General features: G+C 42.0%; 1 protein-coding gene across 2 annotated transcripts in view; it reads right to left on the bottom strand.

The window, feature by feature from the left end:
• Window positions 1-5,107, bottom strand: part of PPP2R5B (protein phosphatase 2 regulatory subunit B'beta) — a 120,939-nt gene extending 115,832 nt beyond the window's left edge. Inside the window, exons 1-2 of one of the 2 annotated variants that reach the window (XM_063438022.1) lie at window positions 4,751-5,107; window positions 3,829-4,537 (exon numbers count right to left, since the gene is read on the bottom strand). The gene's annotated coding sequence lies outside the window, so the exon portion shown is untranslated. Of the gene's footprint in view, window positions 1-3,828 lie in introns of both variants that reach the window. The other variant, XM_063438021.1, reaches the window with a different exon arrangement.
• Window positions 5,108-19,534: the final 14,427 nt, after the last annotated feature.

Below are 19,534 nucleotides of genomic sequence, written 5' to 3'. Positions count from 1 at the left end.
AGCCAAAACTGATTTATACACCAAAGTGTGAATTTATTACCGGATTTCATATTTTAGGTTTAAATATCTTAATAGGTAAAAAAATAAATAAAAGAAAATTATAATAATTCTCAGATCTAGTTCAGCTATTTTGGACCGGAATTTGCAGTTCTGCAGTAAATTTTCATAATTTTGGTTTATGGAATTATCCGATAGTGTTAAATACTAAATACAAACCTAACTAAAATTAATCCATACCTCATACATCTAACACAAAGTAAACTATTCAGTACACACACCACAATAGCCAAAGTAAAATACACCATATCCACTTAACCCAGGGGTTCTCAACCTTGTCCTCAAGGACCCCCTACCAGTCCAGGGTTTAGGCATTACCTGGGTGTGTCTAAGGCAGGGATAGGCAACCTTCGGCTCTCCAGATGTTGTGGACTACATCCCCCATAATGCTCTTACACACATAATGCTGGCAAAGCATAATGGGAGGTGTAGTCCAAAACATCTGGAGAGCCGAAGGTTCCCCACCCCTGGTCTAAGGTGTTTAGAAAAAGAAAAAAAACACCTTAGCGTCTAAGGTTTTTTCTTTCCCTTTTTCTAAACACCTTAGACATACCCAGTTAACCCTTAAATCCTGGACTGGTAGGGGGGTCCTGAGGACTGGATTGAGAACCCCTGCCTTAACCAAAAGAATTTCACAATTTATTCAGCAATTCCATTTTAATTGGGAGCCCACCACATTGCTGTCAAATAAAGAGGACCTGTTAGAACCTTGAACAATGTCGCTATGAATGTTCTGAAGGAAGAACTCAGTGGATGTTATGTCCTAGTTTGCAAACAGCAAAATCCAGAACTTTAATTTTGCGCACTACAGAAGAACAAAAAGATCAATACAAAACTGCTCTTTTATAAAGGTTATTCAAACACACAGGCCTCATAGTGAAAGAAAATATGCTAACACATTTTAATAAATCACATACCTATATGACTCATATAGTATTCTACATTACTATAGCAGTGTTTAATGCCCATAATGTTTCATTATCGCCAGCATTTTATGGAATTCGTTCTGTGTGCCGAGTTGTTTGCGTCACATGTTGGTGCAAGCAGATGTGTCTGCTATGTTATATTTGTCATTCTCAGATAATGTGTTGTGGGGTGATTCTTCAGGTAGTGATGGGTGATATTTATAATAATAAATGCAGCATATTACCAAAATCTAGTAGTGATAAACTGTGTAATTCATGCTCCTTGCAGTTTACATCAGATTGCTTAAATTGTGATCTAGTGTCTCCCACTGGTTATCCAATTCTGTTACTTGTTAAAGGGACACTCAGCTTGCCGAAGGGCTTTACATGTGAAGAGGTTGTCCTCTATTTTTTCATTTTACCAAAAGTGCTGATTTCAATAGAAATTGGCACTTTTATAAATTAACCTTGTTACACCCCCTGTTTTTTTCAAGCAGAAAACAGGTAATTTTACTTCCTGGTTTGGTTAGCTCAGTGGAGTTAAACTCAAGGCCTGCAATTGCCCAGAGCACCTGCCCTACAAAGCCTTCTGATTGAGCTGAATTTGGATAGCTGTGATTGGACAGCCACAGAAAGTCTGGGCGGGGTTAGACGAAAAGGCTTTACAAAGGCTGCAGATAAGGCTCTGCAGTTTTTGCAAGTTGTTTTTAGATATATCCCCAATAAAAAAAAATGCATAAATAAATGCGTGCATGTTTTCATTTGGAATATATCTACTAAACAGTGAAGTGATTTTTTATTTTATTTGTATTTGCGCAGTAGAATGTCAATTAAATCGTGTTTCCAGCACTATTGGACCAATTTAAAATGAAGGAATTGACATTAGTTTTGTGACATAATGTATAGATAATAAAAATTACTACACCGGTACATACAATCAATATTGCTAACTGATTGTATAGATGAATCAGAAATATGATGAGACCCTTTAATATTGCTAATTTGTTTTGGAAATCTATTATTACAATATTTTATATATATATATACACGGGTAAAACCAATTTTGTTTATAACTTGTAGTCAAGGAAAGCGGTAAAAAATAAATAATTATATATACATTTATAGAATTTCTGTGAGTTAATATTTTGAGAAAATGAGAGGTAAGGCGATATAATGTATTAGAGATTACAATGTACCCTTTCTTTTACAATGCTCCTAGCAGGTTTCAGAAAAAAAAAATATATAGCAATTTTATAATATAAGGTCAAATGCATAGTCGACGGATAGTATCAAAGGATCTATAGGTATTTTGGTAAAGGCAGAATAAATCCTCTAAATGTCATCAGAATGTAAATATAATGCTTGACACCCTCCGTTTCTCTCCATGCTTTGTCAGTGTTGAGAATTGTGTCTGGCCTCTGCCTCCACACCCCATCCTACCCACTTCCCACTGGGATACGGCAGCTGCGTGAGTTTACAAGGTTAACGTGCTGATTCTGTTTGCATGCACACCATCTGATATCAGAAATGTATGAAGCTTGGGGGTGTAGAACCTCAGTGTCCCTGTTTTATTCACAGTTATAGCTTTGCCCAGTGAGAAAGCAATATATACATCAGATCAAAGTGGACTTTCCTAGGGACCCTAACTGTCTTGCATGGAACAGCTTCTGGCTATCCAGTCCATTTCATATAGGCTGTATATGTATATGTGTGCTATGTCCCAGCACTCAGTGTATGGGTAGCTTTGGTTGGCAGACTTGCAGGATCTGGCTGTCACTCAATGAACATGCGCACTAGGTTAGAATGTCCACTTTCTGGGCAAACTGTGTCATTGTGATGCACATGCTACATTGTCACGCCTCTACTCTGGCCCTGTTAGGTATGCTATCATGTGTACAGCATATACTGTCCTGTGTACAGAATACCAAGCCGCATGTACATGCCTTTTTTATCATGTAATAATACCAAATGGGATAGTTAACATGCTCCATAAGCCAGGATTAGCAATTTGTGCATAGGAAGGGGTAAGGTTTAGCTTGCAATTCCTCTGGATCACATCCGTGTGAGTCGGAATACAAAAAAAAAAACAAGATGTATATGTGCATAAAGGACATTAGTTATATGTCTTAATTTTTAGAACCTGATAGTTTCTTACACCCGTACTCAAGTAGGCATATCCTTAAGCTCTGCATGCACGCCTTTCCACTTTCCATCAAATACACTAAAACATGACTTTGCAATTAGGACAACTCCCCTACCTAGAATATTTAATGTGGAAGACACAGTGGCACATCCGCAAACAAGGTCTTATATCCTATTCTTTATCACGTTGTATTCTGATATCTAACACTGGGTCTTGTGTATTCATTGCACACTCATGTAACAGCGCTGCAGAAAAAGTCAGATATATGTAGAATTGCAGTATAACGATCACATCGTGCAACTAATCTTCCCACTGTTTATTTTAACTCCATTACACCTTCTTACTCAATAGCACCTGTCCTGCAAATGTCACATCATTTATATAAGCAAGGTATATAAATAGATATGGCTTCCCTCTTCCTTTACATCCATCTTCCCTGTGACTACACCGCACACTTATCTTTACCCCACATTCCTATTGGAGAATCTTCAAACCTGCCTGCTATTTTTTTTTTTTTTTTTTTGCATGAATTACTTGTGTTGTTTAGCAATTGCATAGCACTAATGTTACTGAATTAAAAAATAAAATAACAGCATGCATATAACAATCTGAAGACCTCTGATTATTCAAGTAATAAACCAAAAAAAATAAAAAAAATATTTCAAAGGTCTCCAAAGCATCTATAATTTCACAGAATATTTATTGGCTTGTAGAGACTTACACCTCCAACTTTCTGTCTTGAATTTTCCGCTTTCTTAGTGCGTCTCTCTAATCCGTTGTTTGTTTATGGGCACTATAAATATCCAACCAGAGGAAAAGACAATTTATTCATGAAGACACAACTCATCTAATTGAAGAGGAAATGAATAGTAACCAGACAGAACTATCAGAAAATAGCAGAGAATTAAAAGAATGATATCGCTGTGTTTTTTAGTTTCTTTGCGCGGATTGTAAGTTTATTAATGAGCATGTCTTTTTACGAGGCTTCAAAGGAACAACAAAAAAGAAAAGTGTAAGGATCAATTTGCCTCAATACAATTTCACTTTGCAGGTCTGGATTTCCTCCTTCTTATCGATGGTTTGGTGGGAGAAAAAAATAAATCGTAATCGTTTGCTCAGATTTCAATAAAAAAAATTAAAAAAAATTTGCTCAACATGTAGGAATTGGTAGTGAGGAAATATATTTTTACATCCACTAAATCCAGATGACAAGATGATGGGATTTTTCTCTCTTTTTATTTGATTTTTGGAAATTCTACAGAATATCCCGATCTCATAAGGCAGAGAAATAAAACGTATAGGTTTCAGCCAAAAATCACATTTGAGATGCTGGGATTCGCAGTGTATTCCAAATTCCCTATAGGATCGGAGGCCTGATCCGTTATAGATTTCCTTGATACTTCATGGTTCCGTCAATCCAAAAGGATGATACCTTTTAAGAAAAAAAAAAAGAAGAAAAATAAGCTGAATGAAAAGATATTGAGTTTTGTATGACAGAAAATTTCTCAATGTCTCTCCGTATCAAATCAGTGACCACGTTCTATCTCCTTGCACAGATACAATCACTGTTTCCCCTGCAGCTCCCCCGTGGGATTAAGCAGAATAAGAGAATAATTCTGGGACTGCATGAAAATGAATTATATACCTATCCTTGGGGAAATTGTAATTGTGGTCAAATTTTCAGGACGCCAATTAAATAGGATGCAGAAACAGCTGGGACCTTCTGCTGCGAATGGGATTCTACTTTTAAGATCTTCCTTCTTTATAGGATTTTTTCGTAGGCCCGTGACCCTCCTTTATAGCATCCTGTCCTTGATCCAGAGGGGTCGTCTTCCTCTGCTTTGAAAGACCTGCAGCTTCCTAATGTCTGGAGCAGCAAACAGCTGTAATGTTTATTACGAATTCATAGGATTTCCTAAGGTCTTTTTCTCCCAAATATCAGCAGCCCTGCTCTTGCAGAGGCTGCAGGATCAGTACAATGACAAAACCCAAACCTATTCCAACCCCCCCCCCCTACACATCTCCCATCATGTGATCTTGAAAGAACAATTCCATTGGTCTTTTAATAATAGGGTCTGCGTCATTGCTGGGAGGTGATGTCACCTATCCATACAGCAATTGGCTGCAGGCATGCTGGATTTAAAGGGACAGCTGCCTCTAGGTAAAAGGAGATGCATTGAGAAGGATGATTTAGCTTGTAAATGTATAATTTGAATTTATTGCTGTAATTATTATTGTGTGTATGTGCTTGTTAACATAATGTAACCTGTACATTTCTGCTTATGTTACTGCATGTGTTATGTATTTATTTGTGCTTATTATTCTACTGCCTTGCATATATAAATTATGAATGTAGTTGAGCTATTTTTGCTTGTAAAATATAAGGGGAAAGACTCCCAAGCACTTGCGTGTGAATTTGTGTGTTAATATTATATACCGGTATATCAAATAATATAATTTAATAATTATGTTAGATCTCTAGAGTGTAAGCTTGTGTGAGCAGGGTCCTCTACACCCTCTGTTCCTGTGCGTCCAACTTGTCTAGTTACAAATACTTGTCTGTTAGTCCACCTATTGTACTGCGCTGCGGAATTTGTTGGCGCTTTACAAATAATAATAATAACAAACACATTCCAATGGCACTTAATGGGTTAATCATGTGTGTGAGTGTGGGTGAAATTCTATATGTATCAGTAACATGACATTTTGGTTAGTCAACAACTTGCATAAAATGGAAGAAATTCTATATGGAAGCAGTTTCTGTGTGGGCATCAACTTACATATAATCTTTTGATTTTTAGGTTGAATGAGTTATTATGAAATTGATAAATGTATTACACATGTGATAAAACCTAAATAATACAATATGTTGTGTAGCTCATAAAATAATTTTAAATATTATATATATATATATATATATATATATAGGGGGCACAGTAAATTGGACCTGCTATGATTATATTGCAGGGTTAAATACACCTCTAGTGGCTGCCTTCCTGATAGCCACTAGAGGCACTTCCTCCTCCAGAACCGAGTGAAACTCGGAAGCAAATGCTACTGATAGCAGCATTTGATTGGAGGATCGCTGCGTTTGACTGCGCATGTCTATTTCCAATCATTGGCTTCTCTATGAGAATCACTGGATTGAAGGCTGATGTCTTTGAAAGCAAAGCGGGCGGCTGCAGCAGAGGAAACAAGGTAAGTATTCTTAACATTAACATTTTAATTTTTTAATAATTAAGGGGGTGCACAGACAGGAACCTATAGTCTTGAAAAAAAAACGATTATTTTCGGGATCATAGGTTCCCTTTTACTTCTTAAATTCCAACCCCTGCATACATAGGTTTCCTATTTAAAGGGGCCACACACATTATCTATTTTTTGTGGGCATGGGATTACATAGATTGATGCCGTAGCACAAACCTTTTAATTAACAGAGCGTAAGGGTTTCTTTTTTGGCAAATTTCTTCAAATAGTAAACAGATTGTAGTACTTAGCAGAAGGTGTGTGCCTGTGTGTAGAGTTGATATTTGTATATAATTTTAGCATTTTAATACAGGGTTGTTTTTTTTTGATGTTACGCTTGCATTTACATGCAATGGTGTGTTTTGATGTAGTGTTGAATTTTACATGCAGATGTTTATTTGTGTGTATTGGTGTTTGAATATAATTTTAGAGTTGAAGTTCAGGGGTGTCTTTGTATGTCATGTTTGTGTTTGCAGGGGTATGTTTGCATTTGTGCTGGTGTTTGATTGCTGGGATGTCTGCACATGCACACAAACACAGATATACATACATATTAACAAACAGAAACATACATAACACACACTGACACACACACACAGTCATATACACACTGACACACAAATACACACACTGCATATATAGACATTGATACACAGATACACACACTGGAACAAAGATATACACTCTGGTACAAAGATATACACACACTGGCACATACACACACACACACAGATACACACTGGCACATACACACATTATGGCCCAAAGATATACACACACTCAAATACACACACTAACACATACATTTACACAGATACACACTGACACACACACATAGATATACACGCTGGCACACCGACACACACTGGTACATACACACATACTGGTAGATACACACACGGACAGATACACTGACACACATACACACTGGCACATAGGCACAAAGATACACACACTGGCACACAGATACAAACAAACTGGCACATACAAACACTAACAGATACACTGACACACAGATACACACTGGCACATACACACACACACACACACACACACACACACATTGGCACATATACACATAAACACACACTGACACACAGATACACACACTGGCACATACACAAGCAGATACACACTCTGGCACATACACACAGATGCACACATTGTCACACAGATACATACAGTGACAAAAACACAGATACACACACTCAGATACACACAATGACACATACACAGATACATACAGGTATTTGCAGTCACCATCCTGTTAGATTACCTTTTTCTTGCAGAAGGGTGACTTGCTTGGAGTGCTGCTGGCTGAGGCTGGTGTGCTGCTCACTCCCCCATCCCGCTTGGAGCGCTCTGTTTGGGAGGAAGCAACACGCCGTCAATTCCTCCCAGCATCCCATGCTACAGGGGCCGGTTGCTGTGGCGCCTGACCGGGCCCTGTTCAGTGATACCAATCGGATGACCCTAAATGCTTGGGCCACCCGATGGCAAATTGCTTTGGAACCCAATTTTGTTCTCGTAAAACCCTAGGGTTCCGTGGAATACCAATTGGGAAATGCTCGTATAGACAAGCCTTGCAGGCATTTTAATGTAAACACTGCCTTCTCATAGAAAAGGCATTGTTTATATTACTGCCTAGGAAGTAATTGGCATTACCTGCCTCTAGTGGCAGTCACTCAGATGCTCTGCAATGAGGCGCTGAACTTTCCACATAGAGATGCATTGAGTGAATGCATCTCTATGAGGAGATGCTGTTTGGCACAGCGTTTTTGCCGCACATGGGTGATAGCCTCTCTATGCCTTTTTATAGGAAAGCATTGGATTAGATGAGATCATCAAGTTTGATGATCCCAGCCAAGGGGGCAGAGCGTGGGCGGGGCCAGCCACAACTGGACCTGCTTGGAGATGGCAGAAGGAGAGTTTAACACCTTTTTAACCTGAGGTAAGGGGGGATGAGGGGGCTAAACAGCTGTTTAGACCTATAGTGTCAGGAATATACATTTGTATTACTGACACTATAGTGTTTCTTTAATAAATGCTGCTCTGTCACATGGCAAGTAGGTAATTGAGCACTTGCCCTGCTACACCAGTGGGCAACTACAGGCTGCATCTCCCCAGAGACCAACAACAGGCGGCATAACCTTGTAACCGCTTCGCACTTATAGCGCTGGCCATCTGTCACAAGCTGTGGCAATAAAGAAACAGAAGGAGGCGGAAGACAAGCAAACAAAACCATCTCAATAGTGTCAGGGAGAGTGAGACATTCTTCATCCTTCTTGCTCTAGTGCAGCATTTCCCCAATTAGTGTTCCGCAGAATGCTTGGGTTCCACAAGAATAAAACTGGGGTTCCACTATGATCCCCCACATCCAAGATGGCAGCTGCTCCCTGCTGTTTCCGGAAGTCGGAAACCGCAGACATCACGAGACCTTATTCCTGCTCGCCGTCAGCCATTTCAGACTCACTCAGTTTGTTGCAAGCATTGATGCAGGACGGGCCTGTGTAGGAAACCTTATTCTTTCAGGCTCAGCTATTTTTGTTGTCTCAATCATCAATGTCAATCAGCAGTGGCTATGGCCAGAATGGTATTATCATGCATGAAAAAGGGCATTAATTCTCGGGATGAGAATATCATTTTGCCTCTTTATAAATCACTGGTAAGACCACATATTGAATATGCTGTGTAATTTTGGGCACCTGTTCTAAAGAAGGATATTATGGCACTAGAAAAAGTGCAGAGGCAGGATACAAAATTAATAAAAGGAATGGAACATAGCTATGAAGAATGGTTAAAAAATGTAAACCTCTTTAGTTTAGAAAAACGTCGCCTCAGAGGGGATATGATAATATTATACAAATATATCCGGGGCCAATACAAACCAATTGGGTGGAAATCTATTCACAAACCGGACTTTGCATAGGACACGAGGTCATGCGTTTAGACTGGAAGAAAGAAGATTTTGTCCAAGGCAAAGAAAAAGGTTTTTTTACTGTAACAATAAGGATGTGGAATTGTGTAAAAGTGTTTTTATCAGATTCCATACAGATGTTCAAAAAGCAACTAGATGCATACTTGCAATAACAGAATATTTAAGGATATAATTTTTCAATGTAGGGCAATCGCTTCTTAATCCAAGGATAAATCTGACTGCCACTCTGGGGTCAAGAAGGAATTTTTTTTCCTAGTTTGTTGCAAAATTGGAAGCGCTTCAGACTAGGTTTTTTGCCTACTTTTGGATCAACAGCAAAACATATGAGAGGAAGGCTGAACTTGATGGATGCAAGTCTCTTTTCAGCTATGTAACTATGTAACAATTACTGTGCCCAATCTGGCTTCATATAAAAGGGAAATTATTTGTTTTATTATGCAACCTAATAAATTAGCAACTAATGTGGAATCTGAGCATAGTTTTTTGTTTTTTATAAGGTTTAGAGGCAGACTGGTTAAAATATTTGTTTATCGCACTTTTGCTCTAATTTACTTTAGTTGAGTTTTGTTTTTAAAGACTTCATTAGTAATAATTTTATTTAAAAATATATATATATATATTTTGCTCCTAAGTACTACAATCTATGTATATATCCCTAAGAAAAATAACAAAAATAAAAACATTGCTACGGCTCCAATAGTACAAACATCTGTTTACTTTGAAGCTATGTTAAGCAACAGTTTTACTTGCTTACTAAAAGCTGAGAACAAAACAGGATCCTTTGTACTCAGGTAGTAAAATCTGTATTTTTTCAGGTTAGAGAAGTGTTCCTTTTACTGCAAGCCAAAATCCTGTTAACTTTACTTGCTTATGAAGAACTGAGGATTAAACCAGATATAAGAAGATTTGCCAAAAAAACAAAACAACATTACACTCTGCTCATTAAAAGGTTTGTTCTCGAGGTAGCAGGATACAAAGTCAACCTCTCCAAATCAGTGGCCCTTTCACATGTCGCCCCAGGACACAACTGACATCCAACAGCTGCACAAACTAAAAATTGAAAGGGAGGCTTTCACATACCTAGGGGTACGCCTCACGGCTGACCCAAATGCACTTTTCCACAGTAACTGTACCCCCCTATTTAGAACCCTGAATGGTGATTTGGAGAGATGGACAGAAAAACCCATCTTGTGGATAGGGCGCCTACACTCAATAAAAATGAATGCCCTCCCTAGGCTACTATTTCTATTCCAGGTACTACCAGTCAGAGTCACAAGCGGGGACATCGCCAACACACAAAAGGCGATCAACGCCTTTATATGGCAGAAGAAGCGGCCTAAAATGGGCAGAAACCTCCTATACCGACCTAAAGATAGGGGTGGCTTGGGGCTACCACACCTATACCACTATTATCTAGCTGCACAACTCGCACAGATCGTACATTGGCACACACCCCCTCCACCCCGGAGCAACAAAGGTGGGTAGATATTGAATCCCTCCTCATGGGTGCAGATCTACCCCAATATTACTGGGCAGACTAGATGGGCCGAATGGTTCTTATCTGCCATCACATTCTATGTTTCTATGTTTCTATATTATATTTGGACCCCAAAAATACATAAACGACGCTGTAGTTACATATGATCACCTCCGAACCATAGCCCAGCTCCGTTCCAAGGATTTCTTTAGATACCTGCAGCTTAGGAACTTTGCTATAGGCCAGAGGCTAGGAAAGTCGCAGAGACGCCTCTGACGACTTTCGAGAAACTCTGCTTTAAAGAGACCACGCAACCGCTCTTTATCACAACACTGTACCAACACATCGACTCAGAATCCAGGGAATGGGGGTGCCAACGCTACACAACACAGTGGGAAGAGGACCTGGGGGAGGAATTGGAGGATATTGACTGGCAGGATATCTGGGAGGCTTGTTCCAAGATGTCGATGTGTGTGACACTGCAAGAACAGTGTTACAAAACCATGTTTCGGGACACAACGCCTGTAAAGCAATACCACATGCGGATGGGCTCCACAGACACGTGCTGGCACCTATGTGGAGGGAAAGGGAGCTACATCCACATGTGGTGGCAGTCCCCAAAGGTGACAGACTTTTGGAAATTAGTGACTGACCTAAGCGCACAAATACTGCAAAGACAACTAACACCAAACCCCTGGGTCAGTCTGCTGTCCAAACCCATAGACAGACTGAACAAACACCAACAAAAACTGCTTAACATGATCAACCTAGCGGCACGCAGGGCACTAGCACAACACTGGACACAAACGGAACTGCCCCCGATGTCCCTGGTGCTCACTAAGCTCAGAGACAACCACTTTATGGACAAGCTTACAGCACAAGTTAGGAACACTATGGGCACTTTTCAAAAGGTCTGGGAATTGTGGGAGGAGTTTGACACCTAGGACAAAGGAAGAACAACGGTGGGAGACACCCAAGGCAGCCCTTAAGGTGTAGAGATAAGATGAGGGAGGGGGGCCCTGGAGTCTGGGGATGTAAGACAATAACGGCCATAACGAATCACCCACACACCTATGACCTCAGTGCCAAAGGGAACAGCAAACCCCACGCACTTCAACAAAAAGGTGAAACAGGAGTGCAACACACTAGTTTCGTACTGTTTCGAATATCAAGTTTCTTTTTTCTTTTCGTTATGTTAACAAAACGTAAATACGTTGACGTCTTGTGCCACTACAATAACCGTCATGCCAGATATGTACATGTAACCTAACCTACGTTTTTCCTTTCAGTAAACACTGAAACAAGGTATGTACAATGCTCTCAGGCCCTGGCAAACCTTTACTGGCACGGTTCAAGGCTAGAAAGGTTAACACTAAGTACCTATACTATTCAATATGCTAGTCGAAATGCAATCTACAACTAACCATGTTCTCACCTTTACCTGTAAACGCATAACTTGTTACAACGCATTTTTAATGGGACTCTGCGAAGACCCAATGTGACCTATTGAGCTGCACATTACGTCAATGAAAAAAATAAAGATTTTTATTTTAAAAAAAAGGTTTGTTCTACGGTGCAATTTTGGGGGTTTCACAAAGTTGGTACACAATGTCAAAGGATTCCACAGGAAAAAATTATTGAGAACCACTGCTCTAATACAAAGTGTGAGTAACCTCCCCAGCCCCTTTTTGAACGGAAACTTTAGCTAACCAATCTGTGATCACTGTCTGAACCTCCAGCAGTTATGCAAACCTTCCTGAGAGGTACAGGTGTTTTATTTTTTATTTTTTATAAACTGCAGTAACATAATCTGCCCGTTTGTGGAGAAACAACTCTAAGTAAACATAATATTAAATAATAATAAGTAATATAACAATTCCTGGAAAGTGACCAGTCCCCAGTAGTGTCATTCTAACTGTCCGCAGGCTAGATATCTAGGTATGCTGTTACATACGATTTTCTAATTTGTCTGTCATAATGAAAAACTACGTTTCAAACACTGTACCAAGGTAGGATGATAGTTCACATGCAAATCCTGTTAAGATCATCTAATAAGGAAATGACAGTGGCAGATGGAGACTTACTTCACATATAAGGATCCAATAAAGGGATTGATGCAGGGTTGGATTAAGAGCCCATTGCTAACAATTATAACAGACATAATTACAGAATATTTGTGATGGAAACCACAATACAAGTTCAATAGTGGGGGCTGGCCCAAGCTTGAGCCCTGAGTTGGCCCCCAAAAAGCAGTTGCCATTTATCACTGCTCGTCTTGAGTCTCCTGTACCTGGCTAGAACAGGGGACTCAGTGCCAACAATAAAAAAATGCCAAAATATTGCGAAATGCTTCCCTTTCTCTCCCCTAGTCACAGCAGAGCTTGGAGCGGTCATTAGGCGGAGATTAGGCAGGATATTGCATAGACTTAAGGAAAATGTAGGAAAGTTATCAAATATATTTTGATCTCAAACCCTGTCGCTCACCAACCACAAAGCCTGAATCCTCTCTGTTCAGGATTCATTTGTCCATTCCTCTCCTTCCCTTCTTGCTAGCAGGCAGAATTTGGCTCCTGGTATGCGGCCTGGCCAGAGAAATAGATGGATATAGTGAATGTAGCAGAAAGGGGACATGCTTAACTGCCACATGTTGACAGGAGGATGTGGGGCTGTTTGAGAGAGAGGGAAGCAGCAACTTAATTTGCACAGTGCGCAAAGTCAACTTTACATTAACTCATTTTAAAGTCAGCCAGTCCACACAATTATGAGCATGTGAGGAGTACTAAATAAACAGAATATATATATATATCTTAAGCTGGTGGTAATTGAGGAAGTGGGCCGAGAACTTAAAGGACCATTATAGGCACCCAGACCACTTCAACTTAATGAAGTGGCCTGGGTGCCAGGCCCATCAAGGATTAACCCTTTCTGCTGTAAACATAGCAGTTTCAGAGAAACTGACAGCCGCTAGAGGAGCTTCCGCGCTTCTCACTGTGATTTTCACAGGGAGAAGAGGCCAGTGTCCATTGGAAAGCTTTGAGAATGCTTTCCTATGGACTGGCAGAATGCGCGCGCGGCTCATGCAGCGCATGCAGCTGATGACGGGAAAGGAGGAGGAGAGTCCCCAGCGCCAAGGGAACCCGGCGCTGGAAAAAAGGTAAGGGATTAACTCCTTCCTCACCCTAGAGCCCGGCGGGAGGGGGGCCAGAGGGTGAGGGGGACCAAAGGACCCTATAGAGCCAGGAAAATAAGTATGTTTTCCTGGCACTATAGTGGTCCTTTAAAATCGCCAAAATGAAAATTGCTGAATTTGAAATAATACATGCAGATACATTGAAAGCTCCTGATAATAAATGTGAGGAACTCATACATAAGTTAGCAGAAGACCTTACGGCATATGAGAATGTTATTATCAGATTTAAAAGAGAGACGTTGGACAAAGTGAACACTGATTATATAGAACAAAGAGTTTTTCATTGGCTCTCTGGTTTTAAACCACCTACATAAAGCAGGTGGTGCCCAAGGGGATTTACAGTGGATACCATCTCAGGTGAGCCATTGTCTGAGACGGAGGGTTCTTTGAACACTAATACACCGGCTGCAACACAAACTACCACTACTTCTAGTAGCCCCTCTTTTTTTAGACCCCATGTGCCAGTACGGGCCAGAGTGGCATTGGAAAATTGTTCAAAAACCAAGGTGGTGGAAGTACATAAGGAGAGGACAGAAGGGTCACTCGTACAGGCCCAAGGAGACACTCGGCAAGGAAACTGAATTAATATTGGTTATCAACCAAAACAACTTTCTCCCTCAACTTTATGTAGTTTTGAAAAACCATTCATTTGTACCTACTATCAACGCTGGCCATTTTGACCTAGAAGTTGAATTATACAAATTTGCTTGTAGACTGAAACGCAAATAATTTTTCAACATGTTCCACTTTGACCCTTAATAGGGATTTGAATTTTAAGGGCAATTTTTATCCACCCGCTTCTAATGATACAATTATGACATTCATTAAATCAGGGGCATCCTATCTCAAGAACATAGTTACCACTCCAATTTCTGCTTTACATAAGTTACAGTCAGATAAACCTTGAACTATGGGAAAGAATAAGAAGATATCGGTCCTCAATTCAGACAGCCTACCATGATGAGCAGACAAGCCTGTAACCAGGCATTTATTGGAGGCAGGCCACCCTCTACCAGCCTGAGATTTGTGGCAAATAATCACATACCTAAATCTAAGAGAGGGTTGATAGCTGTAAAGCTTTATTAAAACGTGAGTGCTGCGGTATATTTACTCTGGATACTGTGGCCGCCCCAAGGGTTCTCAATGAAAGGAACCCCCATAATTGCTTTTCAGACTTATGTTAATCCTTTTTAGACGTTTTGTTTGTGCTATCATTGATATTAGTTTTTTGTGGAACCCAATTTTCTGCGGAAGGGTTCTGCGGAACACCAATTGGGAAATGCTTGTATAGACAATCTCTGCAGTCATTTTATAGGTAGGTTAGGTGATTTCTTTTTTTTTTTTTTTTTTTAATTCTTTATTTTGGTTGTGCACAGGATGAACAAACAGCCGGTTTGTGCCACAACAGCGACATCCGGTAAAATAGGTTAACATTGGTATAACATGTTGTGGTATATGATATACGGGCACATTTTTTTTTTTCGTGATGTTTGGAACAGTAGTTTAGTTTCGCGTTAGTTTGGAATATGGCAGCATAACGCACGTGTCATGGAGCGATAGTTAAGGAAGAGACATAGGAGGAGAGCATGGTGCATGCATGAGAATGTACATAGAAGATTGTGCAAGAATAAAAATAAAGTTAACAAGTTAACAGTACTTAGTAATAGTGTGTATGTATTAGTGAGTTGCATGCTGAAGTCTGGGAGTGTGGAGCACTTAGTGATTATGAGGATAGGCACATCCGAAGTGTATGTGCTATGTTACATTAGGTTAGTGTGATCGAGTTTAGTAAGATTTACTACCTTCTCAGGTGCCATTGCAGCTCTTGAATTGCCACAGAAATAGGATAGCTGGTTGTCCTGACTAAGGGGTAGAGAGATTACTACGAGGAGGGAGGGCCCCCCAATTGGTGTCTTTAGTGAGGTGTGCCCTCATCGCTGTCATGGAGAAGTGGCCTAAACATTGAATTGTAGAGCATAACATAAATGAGTAACATCAAAGGAAAAGCAATTAAAACTACAACATTTGCAGATAGATACTATATGAGGCATCCGTAGTGTCTAGAGTCCCGGTCAGCCAACCCCCGCAAGGGGAATACCATAGTCCCACTCTGGTGTCGTTGTGTGTCTTGGTCTCAGCTGCTGTTTGTGCTTGTGAGGCACCCCTTTTTGTGTTTGAGTGCTTTCGGTGGTCCTGCTCGGAATTGCCACTGTTATGAGCTTCATCTCTCAACGTCCCCGCCTCCAGTAAGGTGCGATATTGTAGTCGTGATGTCCGTCGCTGGCTGCAGCTTGTCGGTAAGGGGGACTTGAGTACTCCGTGCTTTTCGCTTTCTCGGTCTTTCGGGTCTGTTTTAGGCTGCCGCTGGTATTCCTGGGAAGGTCTTTCTTCGGGATAGTGCCCCTGTGGCGCCGGCCCTTCAGGTGCATGGAGCCTGCGGGATTGTTAGCCTGCCATTGTGCGGCCACCTGGACCGGGCATTGTAGCTTGCCTCTTGTCAGGGTGTCCGGGAGGGGAGGTCGCATGCGTGCCTCCAGCTTCTCCCAAAAGGAGTCGAAGATCGCGGCTAGTCGGAGCTCCGTGTCCGTCACGATGCTGGAGGCCTCTCTATCCGCCGCCATCTTGGATGCATCTTGTATTGGGCTGCCCCGCTGTATTGTTGGCTTGATCTTGTGGTGAGTCCTTGTCAAGCCGCCCCTGTTGTCCAGGGAGGACCGGGATATCCCCCGCCGGTCCATAGGGGGGGGGTAGGAGGCCCGCATGTCGAGGGTACCGCGTGTGACATTGCTGTCGAGGAGAGCGGCCGCCTCTCCCCTTTGCGGTCTCGAGTAGGCCCCAGTAGCTTGTGAGGGTTCCCGGGGAGTGTGCTTCTCGTTTTTGGGGTCGTTGGATGCCCCCGGGTATCTCTCACCTGCAGCATGCCTTTGTTGCCGTTTTTACTCTAGTTTGCCTGGGTATTTGTCACCCAACAGGTCGTTACATGCAGGAGCCAGGTCACTGCACGTCTGTCCTGCTCGGCAGCCAGGCCCCGCCCCCAGGTTAGGTGATTTCACCTTACATTTGCCCTATATCCATTTATGCTTTTTGCTGATCGTGATTTTCTTTGTATTTTCTTTGTATATATGTATATCTCTTTTTTACTGCTTTACTTTGCCTCATATGGAGATAGAGTGATCTCACTGTTGGTCTTTTTATTTACTTATGTTCTACTTTGTCTTTTATTGCACGTAGTATTGATTCACTACGTATATTTTGTTTCTTATTTCTTTATTTACTAGTTTCCACTGTCTTGATTATTCTGTTTCACTTGGAGTCTTGGTGCTGACTGCCTAGTTACTGCCTTAACAAAAAAAAGTCTTGATTTCATAAGGAGGCTCTACAGGGCCGGTGCAAAGAATTTTGGGTACATAGGCAAAGATGCATTTTTCCACTCCCCCCCCAAAAAACATCTTCACCTGTGTGCCTCTTAAGCACCCTTTTGTGTTTCTTATCCCGTCTTTTAAATATCTTACTCCTTTTAGTGTATGTTATCTCCTATTTTTCCCCTTGTGTGTCTCCTATCTCTCCTCTTTGTATGACTCTGACATCCTCCAACATTTTGTGTGTCTTACTCCTCCCATCCCCTTTGTGTCTTTTACTTTTCCCAGCTCCTTTGTGTGTGTCTCTTACCCTCCCCCCACCCCCTCTGTGTGTCTCTTTTTCCCTTCTGAAGCCCCGCTGTGTGTTTCTTTCACGTCCAGCCCCTCTCCCCTCCCCATCCCTTAGTGGTCCCCTCCCTTCACTGACCTCCATTCACTGACCCAGTGTTCCTCTCCCCTCCTTTCCCTGTCTCTCATTGTTCCTCTCCCCTCCTTTCCCTGTCTCTCAGTGTTCCTCTCCCCTACCCCTCCTTTCCCTGTCCCTTAGTGTTCCTCTCCCCTTGCCCCTCTTTTCCCTGTCCCTTAGTGTTCCTCTCCCCTCCTCCCTCCTTTTCTTGTCCCTTAGTGTATCTCTCTCCTCCTCTCTCTGTCCCTTGGTGCACCACCCACCACCATAGTGGTCCCCTCCCCTTCCTGGTGTGCCTCCTACCTTTCTTGTAGCATGGCTGAGCGGAGCAAATCCCGGTACAGTGAACTTTTCCTGTCAGTCCAGCCAGGTACAGGAAACAGAAGTTCCTGTACCGTGGTCCGCTCCACTTGGCCACGCTACACTCAGTGGTGTATACACACTGACAGTCACACACACTCACATGCGCACACACACTAATCATTAATATGAATTTAATTAAAATTTTCCACCCAGCCTCCCTAACTGGAGAGCAAGTGTGGGTCTCTTATTGGAGGTCCAGTGGGGCTGCTGGGAGGCGTGAGGCTGAACTGAAATCCGAGGCGGCAAGAGAGCTGTGTTCGCTCTGCTCCCTCACGCGCCTTTTGCTGATGCTGGGAGCCGGAATATGACGTCATATTCCGGCTCCCGGCATCAGTAATCAGCCTGGGAGGGAGCAGAGCAGAGAGAACACAGCTCCCTCGCCGCCTCAAATTCCAGTTCAGCCGCACGCCGCGCCAGGGATCCAGAAGGTGGCCTGGTAGGAGGGAGCACTTCCCTCCTGCCGGTCACTGGAATTTTGCGCCCCCAGAGCCAGTGCATCCTAAGGCGGCTGCCTGATGGACGCGCCAGCCCTGAGGCTCTACTTCACACATACTCTCTCTCTTTTCACTCACACCCCCTTTTTAAAAATAAAAAAAATTGTGCCTTTATATAGCTGTGTATTACCTTGCTTACATTGTCTTACTAAAAGTCCAGGTTAAAGGGACGCTATAGGCACCCAGACCATTGCAGCTCATTGAAGTAGTCTGTGTGCAGTGTCCCTATTGCACTTAGTGCTGCAATATAAATCATGTTTACATTGCATCACTAAGTCCGCCTCCAATGGCTGCCTAGTGACAGCCACTATGGGCGCTTTCTAGATCGTAACGGACCTTTGGTCCGGTAACTGACGCTGGATGACTTCACACTTTGCATGAGGACATCCAGCATTAGATATATCCCCATAAAGCATTGATTCCATGCTTTACTATGGGGAGGTCTAACGCGCACGCTACTTGCCGCGCATGCACATTAGCACTGCTCATCGAGGGACGGAGGAGGAGATGGAGCAGCATCCCAGCTCCTAGGGACATTGGCATTGGGATCAGTTAAGTAAATACAAGGTTTTTAAACCTTTACTTAGTGCATCGGGGAAGGGCGGGAGGGAGGATGGGGAGGCAGCAATAGTGCCAGGAACACAGCTTTGTATTTCTGGTACTCTAGTATCCCTTCAAGGATTGAAACGTTAAAGATTTGTTTGCAACATGCTGTCACAATAAAGACAGAGAGCGTCTGTGCAGCAAAGACCCATGGGTGCTCTCCTTCATTTATTGCATGCAGTACCAGCTCTGACCACTGGGGATGGATCCATGACTGCTATACCAATTCTCTTTATGCATAAATTATCTTGCTGGTGCACACAGCAGCTTGAGTCCTGTGCTTTAAAATGTGTCAATGGGGGGGGCGGGGCCTGACAGCCGAGGCAGCCAGACGTGCTCTGTAGGAGCTCCTG

Source organism: Pelobates fuscus, chromosome 12 (assembly GCF_036172605.1).
Source record: "Pelobates fuscus isolate aPelFus1 chromosome 12, aPelFus1.pri, whole genome shotgun sequence".
Taxonomy (NCBI): domain Eukaryota; kingdom Metazoa; phylum Chordata; class Amphibia; order Anura; family Pelobatidae; genus Pelobates; species Pelobates fuscus.
Note: the sequence above shows the minus strand (reverse complement) of the source record. Positions and strands in the feature narration are given on the sequence as shown.